This window comes from Dipodomys merriami, unplaced genomic scaffold (assembly GCF_024711535.1).
Source record: "Dipodomys merriami isolate MVZ:Mamm:240054 unplaced genomic scaffold, mDipMer1.0.p SCAF_1964, whole genome shotgun sequence".
Lineage (NCBI taxonomy): Eukaryota > Metazoa > Chordata > Mammalia > Rodentia > Heteromyidae > Dipodomys > Dipodomys merriami.
In genome coordinates, this window is record NW_027203342.1 from 51,902 (window position 1) to 72,853 (window position 20,952).

Below are 20,952 nucleotides of genomic sequence, written 5' to 3' on the forward strand. Positions count from 1 at the left end.
TCAGAGCCGGGAGGTCATGGGAAGAGTTTGTAAGCATGCCTAATGTCCATGACTATCTACCTTGTAAGGGACAGACACTTGCCAGTCCTCTGTGATAGTAAAAAGCTAATGTTATAAAATATGGGAAATAGCTTAAATCTCAGCCCCTTTATGTGCCAAAAGCTCTAATTGGCAGCTCTAATTGAGCTGACACTAGTTACATGAAGTTCATCTGCTCAGGAAAAATACAGAGAGTGTGTTTCTATTGATATCTGTCTTAGGCATTGTTTGGGATCATTAGAGATCACATTCCTAAGCCATCTAGGAAGATGCTTTTGCAAACCAGAGTGCTAAACAAGCTACACTGCTGTAGCTGGAGAAAAGGTCTGTGCAGTTGTCAAAATATTGTTCTTAATGACATCTAACCCTGATGGCCTCTTTGTAAAATAGGCTAAGGTTATAGGTTCCTGGCTAGGTAAGATCAACGCCCCTGAAGTCAGCTTGAAAAAGTTACAGAAGATAGACCTTCGCTCTTCTACCCCCATTTTAAGTTCAAGGGTCCAGAGTCAGTTTTGGAGAAATGAGGCAAAATAGATAAAATAAAAAAAAAGACATAAAAATAGTGTTAACTGTTGTAGGTGTGCAAGGTGTGGAGACTGCATCTGTCAGAGATGGTTACAAGACTGAGCCTTCTGTGTCTATTTACAAAAATATCTGGTTAGTAAAAAGGTTGTGATTTTGGTAAATTGTCCTGGGCTATTGTTTAAAGATCTTAAAGACCAGCAGGATCAAAGCCTGCCAAGCCTATGCAATGTATCTTTAACCAGTCTGTGTAGGAATTTACAGCCCAGCATGAGGTGGGATAGTCCCTTGGAGCCACTGAGAGCCTGGGCTGCTGCGGGGGCTGCTGCTGCTGCTGTTGGGGAATGATGACCTGACAGCCACCTGGAGGAACTCCTGCCTGATTCCATCACCTGAGTCTGCTTCCTGGTTGACTGCTGCTAAATCTAAGAACTTGTGGGACATTCTTTTAGGTGATATCCAGAAACCCTCTCTTCCCACAGTGGATATTGGGGACAAGGATATCACTGGCTTGCTTGCCTTAGGCACTTCAGTGCATAGTGACTGGAAATCCACTCTATGGTCACAGCCTAGTTTGGCTCTGGTATGGTAATAACCTGAGTGTGTTATCAATGGAAATAATAAACTGAAAGGGATCGGGAGGTAGTAAAGAAAGCCTTGGGAAAGGAACTGGAGAAAAATTGGTATCCCCTTTGGATAAGAAAGGATTTGAAAAGTAAGGATTGTCTTTAAGACAAACCTCAGAAAGTTTAAGTATGTCACAGATGGTATGAGTATGTCTTAAAATTGGAGCTTACAAGTGCAGCTGGTATAAAATTAAGTTAACTGTGATACACGGAGTCAGGACTGGTGGAAAAAAAATGTAAGGGCCCTGGTACTGTTACTTTTGTTACAATCGGACCTTGTATACTCAACAGACTTGTAAAAAAAAAAAAAAAAAAAAAAAAAGATCAGCTCAGTCCGTCTATTAGTTCTGAGATCCAAATACCAAGCATTGAGAACAACTGACACCACACAAGATAATATAGAGACACCCTAAATTTTAAGATTAAAATTAGTCCAAAGACAAGAGGAGGGAATGAAAGATTGAAATTGGGGCTATGTCCATTTTACAATATGCTAACTGCTAATTCTGCTTCTGTAAACCTGCTTGTGCTAACACTGACTCTTCCCTTCCCAGAAATAAGTTAAAAAGTTACAAAGTCCAGATGCAGGCCCAGGGACAAGGTCTGCAAACATAGATAAAAAACAAAAGCATATGTTCTCCTGAATTCCTGTGTAAAAACTCACGGCAGGGGGCTCAAGACAAGGACCATCTGGCCAGCCCAGCAAACTAGGTCAAATGTCAACCAATCGCGAGCCTATAACTATGTGGACTCCCCCCCAGAGAAGCCTCCCCTAGGGAACCAACCAGTTTTCAACAAACAAGTGTTACAAAAATGATTGCTGGAGTATATGATAATTTTTAAGCTGAGCCAATCCTGGGGAGCCTGGGGTCTTATGCTAATCCTGTGGTTTTTGTCTTTAAAAGGGCCTGTAAACCGCTGCTCCGGGCTTCCAGTCTGCCTTGGACAGGGAGCCCGTTTGCGCAAACGCCTAATAAAATCCTCTTGCTTGTTGCATCTGCTGGTTTGGAGTCTTGGTTCGTGGGGTACCCTCCCGTAGAAGAAAGCATCCCAGTGAGTCTGGGGTCTTTCAGTGAGTCATGTAGCTCTGTACTAGAACAGCTTAACACCAATACAATGCACCTCAAGCCCTGCCTTCCCTTGAGGACCCTGCCTGTCCAGCAAGAGCTCTGCTTATCTTTTTCTTTAATAAATCTTTGCTGCTTTGCCTCTCCCTCTGTGTCTGTGGACTTTTCTTCAAGACCATTAGACAGCCTTTCAGTATCATAAGGCTTCTGATACCAAGTTGGTAAAACAACTAACAGGAAAAATTATTACTATATACCTGACTTTGCTTTAACCCAGTCTTACTCTGCGCAGGACCACAGGATTTTTTTTTTAATATTATTTTATTTTATTTGAGAACATACTGTACAGAGGGGCTACAATTACATGGGCAGGATAATGCATACATTTCTTACCAAGCATTGCAGCCTCCTCCTTTGTTTACCCTTCACCTCCCTTCCCAGCCTCCCCCCTCCCCCCACCCAATTATACCCCCCTCCCCCCCCACCGACATTGTAAAGCTGGTTTTGACATGACATTTTGTACTTCTCATTGTTGCAACAGGTCCACCTGAAGGACCACAGGATTTTATGCATGGAATAGTTACAAGCCATTTTCTCTCCAAAGCTTTTAGGATGACTTCTTTGCATTCTGGAAACACTGGTGAGAAACTTAGCTCCCAAGGTAGGTCATACAAATTTTAAAGCTTCTTAATAATTCCAAAAGGATATCTTTAAAAATTAAAAACCCAAACAGACTTTTCTTTTCTTCCATTGACAATTGTTAGGTTAGACAGACTGCAATTGAATTGCAAGGTCAACCAACCAACATTTATATTGACTATTGGAAAACTTAGAAAAGGAAGAGGAAGTTCTTATTTGTCGAGAAGGTTCACCTTGCAGATGAAAGCGTGTCAGAAAAGACCACAGGAGCCACACACTGCCAGATGTATTCAGTGTAGACCTTTCACTCACGTGTGTCCCAGCCTTTGGCCCCTGCAGGACAGAAAAGCCACTCCTCAGTGCATTCGAACCTCCACCACCCAACTGGACTTTGGAGAGCAGGTCATGCTGTACTTTGACTGACAGGGCTGCAGAAAGGCTTCCTTTATATGCATCAACAGAGGAAGGAGCTCTTTCCTGCATGTATTGTGCTGAGGACAGAGAGTAGATGAGACTTTATTTCCTGTGCTTCTCATGGCCCATTACTTCTGGGACTTCTGTGCACCAGAATTTAAAGGGAGGTGAAAGGCCATGACCACAGTGTATAGCTGGCTGGAAAACTGGGCTGTACCTTGGACTCAGCTGGAGAGATGAAAAATATTGATGCCCTTTTTTGTTGGTTTGTTCATTGTTTTTCAATACTGAGGATAAACTCAGGGATTTGTGCTCGCAGGGCAGCTGCTCTACCACTTGAGACATGCCTCCAGCGCTTTTTATTCACTGATTTATTTATTTAATGTTGGTCATGGGGCTTGAACTCTGGGCCTGAGAGCTGTCCCTCACCAATCCAGCTCAAGGCCAGCACTTCACAACTTGAGCTACAGCGCCACGTTTAGTTTTCTGGTGGTTTATTGGAGATAAGAGTTTTGTGGACTTTCCTGCCCGGGCTGGCTTTGAACTGTGATCCTCAAATCTCAGCCTCCTGAATAGCTAGGATTACAGGTGTGAGCCACCGGCCCCCAGCCCCCTTTTATTTTTGAGGTAGGATTTGCTTTGTGTCTGGGACAACCTGGTCTGCAATCTTCCTTCTCATGCTTCCCTGCATTTCTGGAGGTGACAGGCAGGCTCCTCTGCACCCAGCCATTGTGCTTTCCCCACAGCTGGGAATAATAGGTGTAAATCAACAAGCCCAGCCATTGGTTGAGATGCAGACTTGTCAATTTCTTTTTGCTTAAGCTGACTTTGAACCATGATATCCCTGATTTCTATCTCCCAAATAGTTGGGATTAGAGGGCTGAACTACTGTGTTCAGCTTGATGCCTGGGCTTTAATTTGTTTGGGTAGAGCTGTCATGATTTCAGAAAACATATGAAGTGCTTACAATACACAGAAGACTGAACAATACATTGTTAGGATTAGAGCACAGAGACTCTTGGGTCTTACGTGTTTAATTCTGCCTGGTTGGTAGATAATAGACTTACAAAGCCATTGCACCTTGTAGCCACAGTTCATGTGTGGTTTTGGTCATTGCTCTCTCTCTCCTCTCCCGATGATGAATGTGAACTGGCATCTCATAATCTATGAATGGCATTGAACACATCTTTACAAGTTTACTGGTTTTTCCCATTTCCTCATGTGAAATACCTGTTCAGGACTTTTGCTAATTTTTAATGTTAAGATGTCTGCTTTTGTTTTTAGGCCTATTTTTTATTTATAAGTTTTTTTATTGTGAAAATACAGGGGGGTTACAGTTACATGAGCAAGGTAATGAGTACATTTCTTATCAAACATTGATGCCTCCTCCTTTGTTTTTCCCTACCATCCCTTTCCTCCCACTTCCACAACTACACTACTGCCCCCCACAGTTTAGCACTGCATATGAGCTGAACACTTTGAATCATCTGTAGATTGCTGAGATTACCTAGCACAGTGCAGATGTCATGTGAATAGTTGCCCTTTCACATCATTTAGGAAATAATGACAAGAATATACATGTTCAGCTCAGATGCACTTTACTTTGTCTTCCAAATATTTGAATTTGTGGCTGTGGAACCCAGGCATACAGTGTCCAGGCTAGAGAAGTGAAACTGCTAAGTGAGTCTGAAATCATGCCCTTCAAAAATACTCTATTTTTAAATGTCAAAAAAATCCACAGAAAAGCCGTCCATTCTTTAGAGTCACATAATAACTGTAAATAGCTTGTCACTTATGTTGGAATTCACCAAATCTATGACTCTCCTGCCACAGTCCAAGTTCACCTTGCCAGGTAGTGAGAAAACCCTAGGAGATTTATAAAAACCACCACTTAACCTGTTTTACACAAAGACAACTCAGATGAATCTTGGTTCCTCTTTCACTATGGACGGGGTATGAGAGGCTAGGGTTGGGGGGACCAGATCCTCCCGAGTTCCTAGGTGCCCATTGGGACTTCAGACCTCTAATGCCAGAGGGTCTGTTGGTTTCAAGTTAATGTCAGAGCATGAAGAACATCTGCTTCATTCTCTTTTGTGCAAACAAGCAGATGAGCAAACCTGTCCAAGACAAGAGGACTTCATTGTGACAAGCAATTTTTCCTGCAAACAACTTGGCATGTGTGTCAGCTGTTTGCAATTCCAATGACCTTTTGATGGAGAACTGAGAACACTGCCAAATGGCTCCATTATGACTAGTCATTCTGATCTTTTGGTTGACTCTTCTTTGGAGCAGTGTTTCTACATGAAGATGGGTGGAGCAGTTCTCATGTCTACAAGATTTGGGGACTGCTCAGGAAGGTATTTGTTCCCACTGAATCAGGCAAAGGTGATACCTTATTTTTCTGGCTTCTACTTTCTATCTGCAAGATTTAAGCCAGCTCTCCAGAGGCCTGGCTCACAGATGTTGCCATCCCAGCGTTCTGTCCTCTGCTGTCTACTGACTATTCCCTCCAATGCTGGGCTGGCAGAATTCTCTGGTTTCTCAGCAGCGCTCTGGTCCTCTCAAGAAGAGACACAATCAAACATAAACCCATCCAGATGTGACTGTGCAACTCAAAAGGTAGATTTCCAGGCCTGTTGTGACTCACCATTCCTCCAGATTTGATTGAAACGAGCCTTTGCTCAATGATGTGTTCCTTGTATTTTTCCATCAGACTGAAAGGAATGCCTTTGTTTATGTAGGGGGGTAAGGAGACTTTGCACTGTACATAAAAGGATGGCACCGCCAAGGCCAGGGAGTTATAGATCCTGGATCTGTGCTCGCCAATCATGGGGAAGTATGTGGCTCTAAGTCATGTATGGGATTTTCTTAGGTAGAAAAATCTATTGCAATGTATTATTCTTTTTTTTTCCTTCCAAGGAAGGCATTTTTTTAAATTTTTTATTGTAAAGATACTATACAGAGGGTTACAGTTACATGAATAAAGTAATGAGTACACTTCCTATTGAGCATTGTTACCCCCTCCATTGTTTTCCCCCTACCATCCCTTTCCTCCCAACCTTCCCCAGGTTCTTTTTTTTAAAATTGTGATTAAGTGATTACATAATTTCCCAAATTTCACAGTATTGTGGAATAATGATGCTCATTTAAAGTCACAAGTTCATTCTAACTTTCCTGGAGCAAATTGTCTATCACAGTCTATAACATATAAAGTTGTACACATATACCCCATACATGTGATCAGCAGCATGGGGATATTTAGTAGTGGTTCAGAGTTCTTTGTTTCTTAAGTCCTGTTAGTTCTGTCGTATCACCTAACGTTTTGGTTTTAGCATCCACTTATCAGGGAGACTATGTACCGTTTGTCTCTTTGCTCTTGGCTTACCTCGCTCAACATGATTCCTTCTAGCTCCATCCATTTCCCTGCAAATGCCATTATTTTGTCATTTCTAATGGCTGCATAGTATTCCATTGTGTATAGATACCACAATTTTTGTATTCATTCATCTGTGGTGGGGCATCTGGGTTGTTTCCATATCCTAGCTATTGCGAACAGTGCTGCAATAAACATGGAGGTGCACGTGTCCTTTTATATTGGTTCCTGTTGTTCAGGGTAGATGCCTAGAAGTGGTATTACTGGGTCATAAGGGAGGTCAATCTTTATCTTTCTAAGGACCCTCCAGAGTGCTTTCCAAAGTGGTTGTATAAGTGTACATTCCCACCAGCAGTGTAATAGGGTTCCTCTTTCACCACATCCCCTCCAGCATTTGTCGTTGGCTGATTTATGGATGTGGGACATTCTGACTGGGGTAAGGTGGTATCTCAGGATTGTCTTTATTTGCATTTCCTTCACCAGCAGGGATGATGGACATTTCCTCATGTGTTTCTTTGCCATTTTTATTTCTTCACCTGAGAAGTCCCTCTTTAGTTCCCTTGCCCATTTAGTAATTGGTTTGTTAGGTTTGGGAGGGATTAGTTTCTTGAGTTCCCTGTATATACAGGATTTTAACCCTGTGTCTGATATATTGCTGGTAAATATTTTTTCTACCTTGGTTGTGATAGATTTAGCTGTGCAGAAGCTTTTTATTTTAAGGTAGTCCCATTTGTCGAGTCTCTCTCCAATTTGTTGTGACCCTGGGACTCTGTTCAGGAAGTTCCTTCCTGCGCCTATTAGTTCAAGTGTCTCTCCTACTCTGTCCTGCAGTAGTTTCAGAGATTCAGGTTTAATGTTAAGATCTTTAATCCATTTTGAGTTGATGTTGGTGCATGGTGATAGGCTGGGGTCCACTTTTAGTTTTCTGCATGTGGCTGCCCAGTTTTCCCAGCACCAGTGGTTGAAGAGGCTGTGTTTCTTCCATTGTATATCTTTGGCTCCTTTGTCGAATATCAGCTGGCTGTAGACCTGTGGATTTATTTCTGGATCTTCTATTCTGTTCCATTGGTCTTCGGGTCTGTTTTTGTGCCAGTACCATGCTGTCTTTGTTATTATAGCTCTGTAGTAGAGTTTGAAGTTCGGCATGGATAGCCCTCCCATGTTGTCTTTATTCCCTAGAATTGTTTTGGCTATTCTAGGTCTTTTGTTGTTCCATATGAATTTTTGGACTGTTTTCTGTATTTCAGTGATGTACGTCAATGGGATTTTAATAGGAATTACATTGAATTTGTATATTAATTTTGGAAGTATTACAAGGAAGGCATTTTTTAAAGAGATTTCACAAATATCAACACTCATTTTTCCCCCAATATCCCAAAATTCACAAATCTCTTTGAATCAAGTGATGTATTTTGGTTCAGAAAGTGTGGATGTTGAATCCACTGAGGGCTGTTTCATCCAGGGGTGCAGTCAAGGTCAAGACGCACACAGCATTAATAAACATAGCTGTGGCTTCATTTTTGGAGCTGCTCTGATGCTGCAGACTGAAGCTAGGCATAGGTGAATCTTGCCCAGCAACCCAGACTGTCCTGTGGGTAGATGACTTGAGTTTATCAGCCTTCCATCAGCTTCTTTCTATTAAGGCAGTCATGGATGGGTGTGGTGGCTCCCTTCTGTAATCCCAGCTACTCAGATGGTAAAAATGTGGGAGGATAAAGATATTAGGCCAGCCCAGGCAAAAAAACAAGTTAGTGAGATCCCCTCCCCCATCTGAACCAATCATCTAGGCACACGCCTGTCATCCCAGCTACATAGGAGGCAAAAGTAGGGGGAGCTCAGTCCAGGCAAATAGTTGAGATGCTCGGCAAGCATGAAGTGCTATTGGTGTGGATCCAGATATAGAATGCCTGCCTAGCAAGGCCCAAACTCTGAATACAAACCCAGTACTTTCACCACAAACATGAAAAGAAAAAAAAGATTAGTCATCTCACCAACTAACAACAAATATACAATATTATTCACTACAGGGAAATAGAGCAGCCTAGAGAAATTCTGGGTGTCCCGGAACAAACAAATTAATGTCTGGATGGCAGTGCCAGGAGTCACCACAGCCAAGTGTCTGAATTTTCCTGTACCTGGTTGCCCACAGCCTCACACTGCTGAGAATTTTCTGCCCTGTGTTACTTTTAGGTCATTTTGTTTTAGGAGCGGAGACCATGAACAGTATTGACAGATTTATTTTAGCAGCTGGGGGCAAAAGAGGCCAAATAAACCTACAACAGAAATTCATATTTTGGGGCTGGAAGGTGGCTCAGTGGTAGAGTGCTTGCCTCACATGCATGAGGCCCTGGGTTCGATTCCTCAACACCACATAAACAGAAATGGCCGGAAGAGGCACTGTGGCTCTAATGGTAGAGTCCTAGCCTTGAGCTGAAGAGCTCATGGACAGCACCCAGGCCTAGAGTTCAAGTCCCACGACCAACCAAAAAAAAAATTCATATTTATTTTGCCATTAGTCTGCAGACTTAGGCAAAGAGCAGCAGGAGATGAATAATATAAAGACCAAGGAATAGAGAAATGTCTCAATCAATACATATAAACACACATATACACCATATATATATTATATAGACATAATATTAACATAAATACACATATGTGTGCACACAAATACACATATACAAATATGGCTAGCCTTTGTAAATACACATACACAATCACACACACCCACACACAAATATATCCGTCTCAGATTGTTTTCCTTTCATTCTTCCTGATGAAAACACTGTGTGGCTGTGTATGCAAGTTGGAAGTATGCTAATTTGACTTAAATATTAACAAACTCATAATTGGGTATTAAAATTTGAAAAAAATAAATCTTCCACGCAAACACAATATTAAGAAACATGGAATACAATTTCAAAACAAAGGGTACATGCACTTGCACCCCCATTTGCAGACTACCCCAGGCAATGATTGAAGTGCCTGATTTCATGGTTAGAGGCTATGGCTCCCCCTTGTGTTTACAAGAACCCCAAATCTTGCACGGATTTTGGTCACTCTTGGGCTGTTTCAATATTCATTGCTACTTAAACATTTAAGCACTTTTGTGCCAGACCTTATCATTAAACCATGCTTCTGCATGTGCTGACAATCCTATCTGAAAGGCAGTCACTTTTGAATGGACAGGACATAAAATGCCATCACTCAAGCCCCCAAATCACCCAGATTGGCCAGGCAGTAAACTCAAGTGAGCCCTTAAGGAGCATTTTAGAGAAAAATACTGAAAATAGAAAAACAGAATCCTAAAGGAGATATATACCCTACATGTTCATGGAGAAACTATTCTGAAAGAAAGGCTCTTCTGCTCTGTAAGCAGCTATTGTTTTCCTTTAGCAAAAAAGATCATTGTACTGCATAAATTTTCAGTTTTTTTTTGTTTGTTTTGTTTTTCTTTGCCAGTCCTGGGGCTTGAACTCAGGGCCTGGGCACTGGCCTTGAGCTTCTTTTATTCAAGGCTGGTACTCTACCACTGAGACACAGCACATTTCTGGCACAATTCAGAACCATTTCAGGCACAATTCCCAGCATCTGCCCCCAGCTTGTCACCAAGCAGAAATAAACTATTGGGAATTGTCAGAGGGCTGGCATTTGCCTTGGGAGGTGAGAACCAAAGTTCTTCACTTGTACTTCAGCTGTGAGCCAGCAGTGAGCTGAACAGCTGCTGCAGGACAAGGCTAAGCAGAGATGTTGGGGTGGGGGTACAGGTGGGTTGAAGCAGGAGTCAGGTGCCCAGATGAGTGGTTGGGGCTGAGGGCTGAAAGAAGGCCAGGGAGAGGTCCTAGGGTTTAAACCTCTGCAGAGAGCCAGCATTCCAACATAGAGCAGGTTGGGGATTTCAGTGTGGAATTGTTGGAGCTGGCAGGGACAGAAATAAAAGGCTTTTCCCTGCATTTGGCCAGAGAACACTGGCAGAGAACCCTTCCCTCATTGGGAGGGAGGATCAGCTGGTATGGACTGTCTGACCTGGACAGTTATGGAGTCACATATCTAATTATTCACAATGCAAGGCGATTACTCAGGGTGATGTATATTTTGTATGTATGCAGGGTAGTAGTTTGAGAGATAAAAACTGTTGGTTAGGATGCTGTGATTTCTGGCTACTGTAATTTTATTTTCGGAAGCAAATGTCTCTAATGATTCTCTCTACAAAACACAAGAGAGTTCAGCAAAGCAATTGATAGGCAATAATGAAGCAAGCACATGAGAGTTGTTTATTACAAGCTCCAGCCTGGATTTAAAACGATCACCGACGCCAGCAGGTCAGAGTTGAGAGCCATGACCCTTCCTTCAGCAGGGTTTTTACAGGATTTCTGGGGCATTCTATACACCATAGTATCACATAGCAAATCATATCACACCATGGGAAATTCATAAAATAATTCTAAAAGATGATTAGTTTAACTCGTGCAGGAACCGACCAGGGACTGGGGGTTGGCTGGTTCTTGGGGCTGATGCTCTTTGAAATGATCTGAGCTGCAACCAAGTGGTCTTTATCTTGCAGGAACATTTGGAACTTAGCTCTACTTTGTGGAATTTACTGTAAAGGGTACCGTAAAGGGTACTGTAAAGGTTCCTGGAATTTGGGCCCAAAGGGAGTTGCTGATACAGTTCCTGGAGTTTCAGTTATAGTGCCTTAACAGGATAGAATCTAAGCTAAAATGGCTATGTTATATTTTGTTCGGGCTTCACACTCCCTTTTTTGTTTTTGTTTTTTTTCTCAATTGTGGGGCTTAAACTCAGGGTCTGGCCACTGTCCCTGAGGTCTTTTGCTCAAGGTTAGCATTCTACCATTCTGAGCCACGGTACCACTTCTGGTTCTCTGGTGGTTAATTGGAGATAAGAGTCTCATGGACTTTCTTGCCCAGTCTGGCTTTGAACCACTCTCCTTAGATCTCAGCCTTTTAAGTAGCTGGGATCACAGGCATGAACCACCAGCATCTGGTGACAATGCTCCTCTTAATATAGTTCATTCTCCTCCCATTTCTCATCATATAATAAGAGGTTTGAACCAGCTGACTTGATGACATCTCAGGTCTTGTCTGTTGACAGTCCTCTGGTGACAGTGGCTGCAAGCTTGTTCCATTTTTTGCAACAAGCTCATCTGCATGTCAGTGGCCATGGAATGAAATCAGAAGTGGCAGAGGAATGCTCAGGTTTCTGGGGAGGCAGAATGCTTGTCACTCAGCGAAACTCAGATTTCCTTGGTATGCACCATTGATATATCATTAAAAAAACACATACAGGGCAGAGGTAATGACATCAAAGCAAGTTAATGATGTGGACCACTTATTCTTACTATGACTTATTCTGGCAGGCTAAATTCTGAGGCCATCAAGATAAAATTTCAGGAATGGCTCTTTTGTTAATTATTGATTGCAAATGGAAGAGGAATGGTTTCTCATCGGACACTATTACAGGGAACTTGTCTGCTCTTAGGCTCCTCTTGTTTTATTCCTCAACTGCCAGAGATTGGCAGCATTTTGGCTGTGTTTGTGCATACGCTTGTCATTTGTGTAATACAAGAGATGATGTCCAGCTTGGCAGCATGTTCTCCAACATGGCCATGAGAATTCAGACTGATTATTGGTTAAGCTGGTAACTGAGTTAGACTCTGGAGGACACGGTCAAGGTCAAGGTGGAACTAAAGGGCAGCCTTGTAGAGGCTATCAAAGAAGGCATGGGAGGGGGCAGGCACTGGTGGCTCATACCTGTGACCCTATATAGTTAGGAGGTTGAGAGCTGAGGATCTAGTTTGAATCCAACTCAGGCAGGAAAATATGTAAGACACTTATCTCCAATTACTACCATGAATTTTTTTATAAAAAAGCCAGAAGTGGAGCTGTAGCTCAAGTGATAAAGTGCTAGTCTTGAGCAAATAAAGCTCAGGGACAGCGGCCAGGCCCTGAGATCAAGTCCTAGGACCGGGACAAAACAAACAAGCTCAGATCAGCAGCCCCTAGAGTTCAAAATTATGTTTCTTTTACCTTAAAAATACCTAAGTATAGACTTTATTCTCTTCCTCCTAGGATCCTGGAAGCCTGTCATCTTCCCATGTTACTTCTGATATAAAGCGAAGCCCATTTAGCTCTGCAGCCTTTAGACCTCATCTGTTAGCTCATACAAAACAAAATTTATATTAAATGGAATTTCAGAAACATCATCCTGGTCTAAATTGAACCTCACTTGATGGGAAGCAAAATGTGTGTTGGTAATTTTGCTTTGGATTCTTGCCTTGGGGCTCTTTGAATTCTAGGGCTGAAGGGAGAGAGAGCCCCTGTCCAGACCTCAGTCTGCCCCTCCCAGGGTGTGACTCCTGACACCTCGCTCTTAGTCACCCCCCCCAACACGTTACACACCCCAATCAGACGTAGAATAGAGGGAAAATGATGACCTCCTAGAAGCTTCACTTTTCTCTGTTCAGACCCCTGATTGAAAAAGAGCAACTCTAAAATATGACAATCACCCCAGTATCTCCAATATCAGTCCTTTAGGCTGCTAGACCTTGGGGGACACTGGCAGCATTTGTTTGGGCAAGAGTTGACAAAATAGGGGTGAACACATAACATGTGGAAAAGCATGAAGACATAAAGCCAGAATCCATCTTCAGCTTGGACTGTTCACTCCCAGGGAAAATGCTCTTTAGATGGCGGGGCATGGATGGGGCAGGAGGGCAGCGCAGGTTTCCAATGACAGAGAGGACATAGTGACATTCCAGGGAAGGCCCACAGTGGCCCTGGGAGGAGCTGTCATTGCTCCAACTCCACAGAGCAGGGCATGCAGGGTGAGAAGGGCCTGAGGTCAGGAAAAAGATTGAGCAGGAGTGATAGATATGCTTGGTAACTTTGTGTCACCCTCTAATCAAGTCAAGCGTTGCACTTAGAATCCATGATAACGCTGGTACTCAGCTTTCTTCCTAGTTCTGCTTCCCTTGTAGCGGGGATTACAGAGATGTACTGGCTTGGTTTTATGAGACAGTGTCTCATTAAATATTTTTTCATTTTTATTTTTTTATTGTGAAAATACTGTATAGAGGGGTTACAATTACATGGGCAAGATAATGAGTACATTTCTTATCAAGCATTGTAGCCTCCTCCTTTGTTTCCCCTTCTCATCCCCTCCCATCCTCCCCCTCATTAACTATTTTCATGCCTGCACCAACCTTGAACTCGTATCCTACATCTGATATCTCCCAAGTAGCTGAGATTATAAGTATGATCCACTGAGCCCAGCCCTCACACCTGTTTTTCCAGTGATCAGGTGAGAAGTACTTTGAGGCAAAGATGGGAGAAAAATCAGTTCTGGTCATAGAGGAATTTGGCTCTTGCTTATGGAAGACAGTTGACTGACCAAAACTGAATACAGCCAATGTGGCTGCTGGTTAGCAACAATTCATCAGGTCAGATCAAAGTCACCAGTGTTTTAGCTTTAGATAAGCAACTCACCCATTGAGGGGAAAAGTAAAAACAGTCTAGGGTGATTTTTGTTAGTAGTAGAAGAGTTGGCCCAGTTCCTTCCCCACCCCTACCCCTTCTACCCAGGAGCCAAGCATTTCTCTCACAGATAAGTTTTTTTTTTAATTTTTTAATTTTTAATTTTTTATTGTGAAAATACTGTACAGAGGAGTTACAATTACATGGGCAAGATAATGAGTACATTTCTTTTTTATTATTTTTTATTTTTTATTTTTTTACAGAAACTATTAGTATTTATTTTATTTTGTGAAAATACTGTACAGAGGAGTTACAATTACATAGGCAAGATAATGAGTACATTTCTTATCAAGCATTGTATCCTCCCCCTTTGTTTCTCCTTCCCATCCCTTCCCATCGTCCTCCTCCCCGCCCCCCACGAAAGTTGTAAAGTTCCTTTTTGACGTAACGACTTGTACATCTCATTGTTGCAATGGGCCTACCTGTATCCCTATTTAAACGGTTTGTTTTTCCCCTTCCCCTCCACAAATTATGCTGACATCAAATACAGTGAAAGCAAGGGTTATACTGTGGGGGAGGGCCATACAAAGCAACAAAGAAATAATATTATAAATGTGTTAAAAAACAATTGCATGAAAGAAAAAAAAACATTTGAATACATATCTTAGGGTTCATTTCCTTAACATCACCTTATCTGACCTTTTCTGCATGGTTTCCCTTATTTGCAATATCTAGTATATGAATACATTTCTTTTTTTTTTATTGTGAACATACTGTACAGAGAGATTACAATTACATGGGCAAGATAATGAGTACATTTCCTATCAAGCATTGTAGACTCCTTTCTTTACCCTTCACATCCCTTCCCAGCCTCCCCCGCCCCCCCACTCAATCCCCCCTTCCCCCACCAAAGTTGTAAAGTTCATTTTCAACATGACAACTTGTACTTCTCATTGCTGCAACGGGTCCACCTGTATCCTTTTTTAAACGACCTGTTTTTCGTTTTTCCCCTTCCCCTCCACAAATTATAATGACATCAAATACTGTGAAAGCAGGGTTTATACTGTGGGGGAGGGACATACAAAGCAACAAAGATATAATCTTATAAATGAGTTAGAAACAATTGCATGAAAGAAAAAAAACATTTAAATACATATCTTAGGGTTCATTTTCCTAACATCACCTTATCTGACCTTTTCAGCTTGACTCATACATATACTAGATATTGCAAATAAGGGAAACCATGGGACCTATGTTTCTTTGGCCTTGGCTTACTTCACTTAATATAATTTTTCCAAGTCTTTCCATTTCCTAACAAATGGGGCAATGTCATTCTTTCTGATGGAGGCATAGAATTCCATTGTGTATATATATCACATTTTCTTGATCCATTCATCTACTGAGGGGCATCTGGGTTGGTTCCAGATCTTAGCTATGGTAAATAATGCTGCAATAAACATAGTTGTGCTGGTAGCTTTAGTGTGGTCTTGTTTGTAAACATTTGGGTAAATGCCCAAAAGTGGGATTGCTGGGTCATAGGGGAGCTCTATGTGGAGTCTTTTGAGGAACCTCCATACTACTTTCCAAAGTGGTTGAGCAAGTTTACACTCCCACCAACAATGAAGTAAGGTTCCCTTCTGTCCACATCCCCTCCAGCATCTGTTGTTATTAGAGTTCTTGATTATAGCCATTCTAACTGGGGTGAGGTGGTATCTCAATGTTGTTTTGATTTGCATTTCTTTTATGGCTAGGGAGGTTGAGCGTTTCTTCATGTGTCTATTGGCCATCCTTCTTTCTTCTTCAGAGAAGTTTCTCTTTAAGTCTTTAGCCCACTTATTTATTGGGCAGTTGTTTCTTTGAGGATTTGTTGTTGGGGGATTTAAGTTTTTGAGTTCCAAGTATATTTTAGATATGAGACCCTTGTCTGTTGTATGGCTAGTGAAGATCTTCTCCCAATCTGTGGCCTTTCTATTGATCTTGCTAGCTATGTCGTTTGCCATGCGGAAGCTCTGCAACTTCATGCAATCCCATTTGTCCAACCTTTCTTTGATTTGTTCTCACAGCTAAGTTTTATGCATTAACAATTACCCTGAAACACAAATTGAAGAGTTTCTCTGAGCAAAAAAAGCAATTTCATTCTCCTCTGATTTTTTTTCTTCTACGGACAGGTTAGCTTGAATCTGCAAGCTGCCATCTCTGCAGACATATTCTAAGCTGACCTCTTGACAATGTCATCTTAGAGATGAATTGAAGCCTCAGACTAGACAGGGGTATAAAACAAACAAAGAAACAAAAACCAACAACAAAAAACCAAAAGCACTTGCAGAACTTGGTGTCTCCCCATATTATCACGCTGAGTTTTGGACAAGTCTTTCAAATGTTAAGTGTTTTAAAAGTCCCCTAATCTAATTTGCCTTTCTGTCTTCTTCAGGGATGGTGAGGGAAGGTTAATGAGAAGATGGCAGCTGCTTTGATCTCCTGAGGAGAGACGTGTTTGAATATCTCACACAGTGACCAGGTAGAGGCAAGATTTTAGAAGGAGAAATGACCCATCATTAACACGCTCATCTGTACACCGGAGCCGGCTGTTATTCCAGGCCAGTCCTATTTATGGACTTGTTGTTCTGAAGAGAAAGAGAGACTCTGCTGTGTTTCCAGCATATCTGGTGACTTCTGTCCCTGGCAGCCGACCTCATGGTGCCTTCGGGATTACAGATCAAATAATCTTCCACCACCTCTTCTTCTTCTTGGTTTGATCTTTGCTTAACCTCGCCTCACTCAATTTTTATTGCTTCCTACTTTTTCCTCTTTTATTTTGGCAATTCCTTCTGATGTTTCCTAACATACCAGGCTCTCTCCCTATCCTTTCACCTCCCCCGACTTTTGTAACAGAATTTACTGAATGTTCTTTTTCTTCAGAACTCTCTTTTTGTCTGTTTCTGTTTTTGATACCAGTACTAGTGCTTGAACTCAGGATCTGGGTGCTGACCCTGAGCTTTTGTGCTCAAGGCTAGCGCTCTATCATCTGAGCCACAGCTCCACTTCTGTCTCTTGGTAGTTCATGGGAGACATGAGTCTCTCATGGACTTTCCTGCCTGGGCTGGCTTTGAACCTTGAGCCTCACATCTCAGCCTCCTGAATAACTGGGATTACTGGCATAAACCACAGACTCCTGGCTGTATTCTTTTCTTCCATCTTCCCAATGTTATCATGTGGCCAGTTGCCATGACCTGTCAGGTCTGAGCGGAGCTTTGTGTCCCTGAGGAAACTTTGTGTGTTTTCCTAGTCTAGTAGAGAGGGCCTTGAACAGTCTTCTCTCATCATGTGCTCAACTTTTCCTAGAGCTCCCTGAGCATCCATCGTCCTCTCGCTGCAGACCAGAGGTTGTCAATCTCCACAGTGCTCTAAAAGCACCTTGGGGTAGAATCTAGGGAACAGCACTTATAAAGTTTTCTAGGTGCTGCTGGGACCTCTGTCCCTTTGAAAACCCCTGTACTAGATTGTCATATCCTGAGGGCATGGGTTGTGACCACACCTACAATGCTGGCTCACTGTTGCATGGAAGAGTTTATGGAATGAGTGAATGTAGCCTTAAATGTGCAGGTCCCGACCTTTGGTGGCCAGACTGCTGTTGGAAGACCAGCCTCTTGGGAACCTGAGGTTCTACAATTATCTTCCATAGAAAGGAATTAAGTGAAAATGAAATCTATTGAGTACTTTTACTGCCTTGTCTTCATGAGTCCTTACCTTTGGCTCATTCTGTTCACTAATATGGAAGCTTATTTAGAAAGTCAGCTTATGATAAGGAGGAAGAAGAAAGGACAGTAATGGCCTTGCAGGGTAGTCTTACTTGGCAGCAGTGTTTGACAAACATCCACTTGCTACTCTCCAGATCCTCTGATTGGATCTTCTTGACATTTGATGAAGTTTATCTGAAGGGCATTGAAATCACAGAGAAGCTTTTGAAAATTTCTGCCCATGCTCCTAAGAGCATAAGACTAAAAAGATATTTATTTATTTACTTACTTATTTACTGAGTCTCAAGGCTGGAACTCAGGGCCTGGGTCCTGTCCCTGAGTTTTCATGCTCAAGCAAGTGCTCTACCACTTGAGCCATGGCTCCACGTCCAGCTTTTGGTGGTTAATTAGAGATAAGAGTTTCATGGACTTTGCTACTTGTGCTGGCTTTGAACCATGGTCCTCAGATCTCAGCCACCTGAGTTTTAACTAGGATTACAGGCCTGAGCCACCAGTGCCTGGCTTCCAAAAAGTCTTTATGACCCTAACATGGGCTTGGGGACAGCCAGCCGCTGTCCCTGTGGGCCAGGACGAGACCTGGGTGGGAAGTCCGGGAACTTGGAACTCTAAGGATAGAGAATGACTGACCTGTCTCTTCACCTACCTTCTGAGATCTTCCAGAGTGGAGGCCACCATGTCTGTTTCCATTTCTTTTGGGCCTGGCACAATTTCTAACACCAATTCATAATATCAAAGGTCAAGACAAATTCTGGACCTTTGGTTAATTAGGCTCCATTGAGTTTTAAGCGATAGCAAACCAACTCGTGACCATTGAAGCATAAAATAATTGAAGCAATTGTAGTAGTTTGGAAAGCCAAAACCAACATTGGCAAAGGAAACCCTCATCCAGCAGAGGGTCTCAGGAAGGCTGTCCCCATGGCCCCTCTGGGGACCACTGACCCTTGACCTCAGCATCCTGGCTACCACTGCCTCTGCTTCTCTGGTTTGTCTTGGGTTTGTTCTCTCTTCCTGCAGGTGAGCTGTGACAGCCAGTAAGCATGAATAATGGTGGTTCCCAAAAGTTCTGTGTCCTCCAAGCTCATGTAATAGACTCCATCCAAAAGAAGGACACTGGCTAGGCCAGGATGAACAGTTAGGTCTGCAGTGGTACACCTCAGGGCTGGGCCTGTTAGCCCTGGGCATCAGGAAGTGTCTTTGAGGAATAGTACCTTTGTTCCCACCAGGGGATCCATCGCTGGTATCTGGACTTCCTGGCTCCTCACAGGCACTCTACATCTCCATAGAGAAGCACCAACCGGCTCTGAATTTGTAGATTTCTTGAGAAGATACAATCATGTCTAAACATCCCTGCACAGACTTATTTATCCATGGCAGTCAGTCCTCATCATAGTTAGGTTGTAGAATCAGCCTATGTGCTTGTCATCTGACAGATGGATAAAGATGATGTGGTAGGTATACATAGTGGAGTCTTACTCAACTGTAAAGAAGAAGGAAGGCAGAGAAGGAAGAAGGAAGGAAGGCATATTATTTTCAGGAAACTGGGTGGAACTTGCTGATTTTTATGTCCAGTAAAATAACCTAGAAGGAAACCATATTTTTCAGAAAGAAAAATATCACGTATTTCCTTCAATGTGAGGACTCTTGAAAGTTGAAAGGAAACTCTTAGAAAGGAGAAAAGGTATCAAGGTGAAGGAAGAGGGGACGACAAGGAGGGAAATAGGAGGGACCAACATCAGTAAAGTAGCCATGGCTACCCATGGCTCATATCTGTAATCCTAGTTACTCAAGAGACTGAGATCTTTGAGGATCAAAGTATGATGCTAGCCTAGGCAGGAAAGTCTGTGAGACTCTTACCTCAAATTAACCACCCCAAAGTTGCAAGTGGAGCTGTGAATCAAGCGGTAGAGTGCTAACCTTGAGCAAAAAAGCTCAGGGACAGCGCCCATGCCATGAGTTCAAGCCCAAGGACCAGGACACATACAGAAAAAAAAAGTATGGTATTTTCCTGTATGATATCACAACAAACCCCATTATGCTGTAGAACAAATATATACGAATAAAACAAGAAATGTGAGAATTGTGATAGTAGAGGAATTAAACAGACAGAGGCAGCTGAGCCTCATTCATACAACACAGAATGTGGGAACCAAGGAAGATCCTGGACTCTGGCAGGCAAAGGAGAGAACAAAGTAAGTTGAGATCTGGGACCAGAGAGACTGACTGAATGGAGCAGAAGAGACTGAACAGAACTGTCAGCAGGGTGCTGAGTGAGGAATACCAAGGACAATAGGTGGGCAATGGGCTGGGGGAAGACTTCTTTACCTTCTTAGCTGCCCCCCTTCAGACCAGTGACCAGGGAGGAAAACAGGCAGCAGCCCTTTTACAGCTCATTTTGAAGGGGACCGCTTCCTGTGGCAGGCCTGGCAGGCTATCTATACAAGCTGTCCCCGCGAGCGTGACATACAGGCACATGGGCCTCTTTGATGGTGCTGCCTTTCAGAATAACCAGAATTTGAAAACTTGTCACATAAACCATGCACTCTGCAGTGCTCTTCTCTCTGCTACCGTAATGGCCCTCTGGGTGCAAATGAATTTTCACTTAGCCAAGTCAAGCTTCTCTCCTAAGCTAGACACAGCCCCACGATTTTGAAGCAGAGGACAGAATGTAGCAAGAAGGGTATGGTTCTGCATAAGAAGGAGAGATGTATTCACTTTGTGTGGAGGGAGAGGGTGGTGGAGGGACGGTCATCCTCTAAGCAGGGGACAAAGGGACAGAGGCTGACTCTTGAGAAGCAATGGCCAGTCAGAAAACCATAAGCTGGAGATTTTGGTACATGGGGCTTTTCAAAGCAATAGTATCCATCCTTCAATTTTCTCACTTCCTTAGAGAAACCATTATAAGAACAAGATGTGGGGCTGGGAATGTGGCTTAGTGGTAGAGTGCTTGCCTAGCATGCATGAAACCCTTGGTTTGATTCCTCAGTACCATATACAAAGAAAAAGCTGGAAACTGCCCTGTGG

At 42.7% G+C, this 20,952-nt stretch overlaps 1 long non-coding RNA gene across 1 annotated transcript; it reads left to right on the forward strand.

Annotated features, from left to right (window-relative positions):
* The first annotated feature begins 2,145 nt into the window (after window positions 1–2,145).
* LOC138831450 (uncharacterized) lies at window positions 2,146–12,903 on the forward strand. The gene is made up of 3 exons (XR_011373299.1): window positions 2,146–2,259; window positions 2,796–2,915; window positions 12,770–12,903. It is a non-coding gene; the product is annotated as an uncharacterized lncRNA (long non-coding RNA).
* The last annotated feature ends 8,049 nt before the right edge of the window (window positions 12,904–20,952 follow it).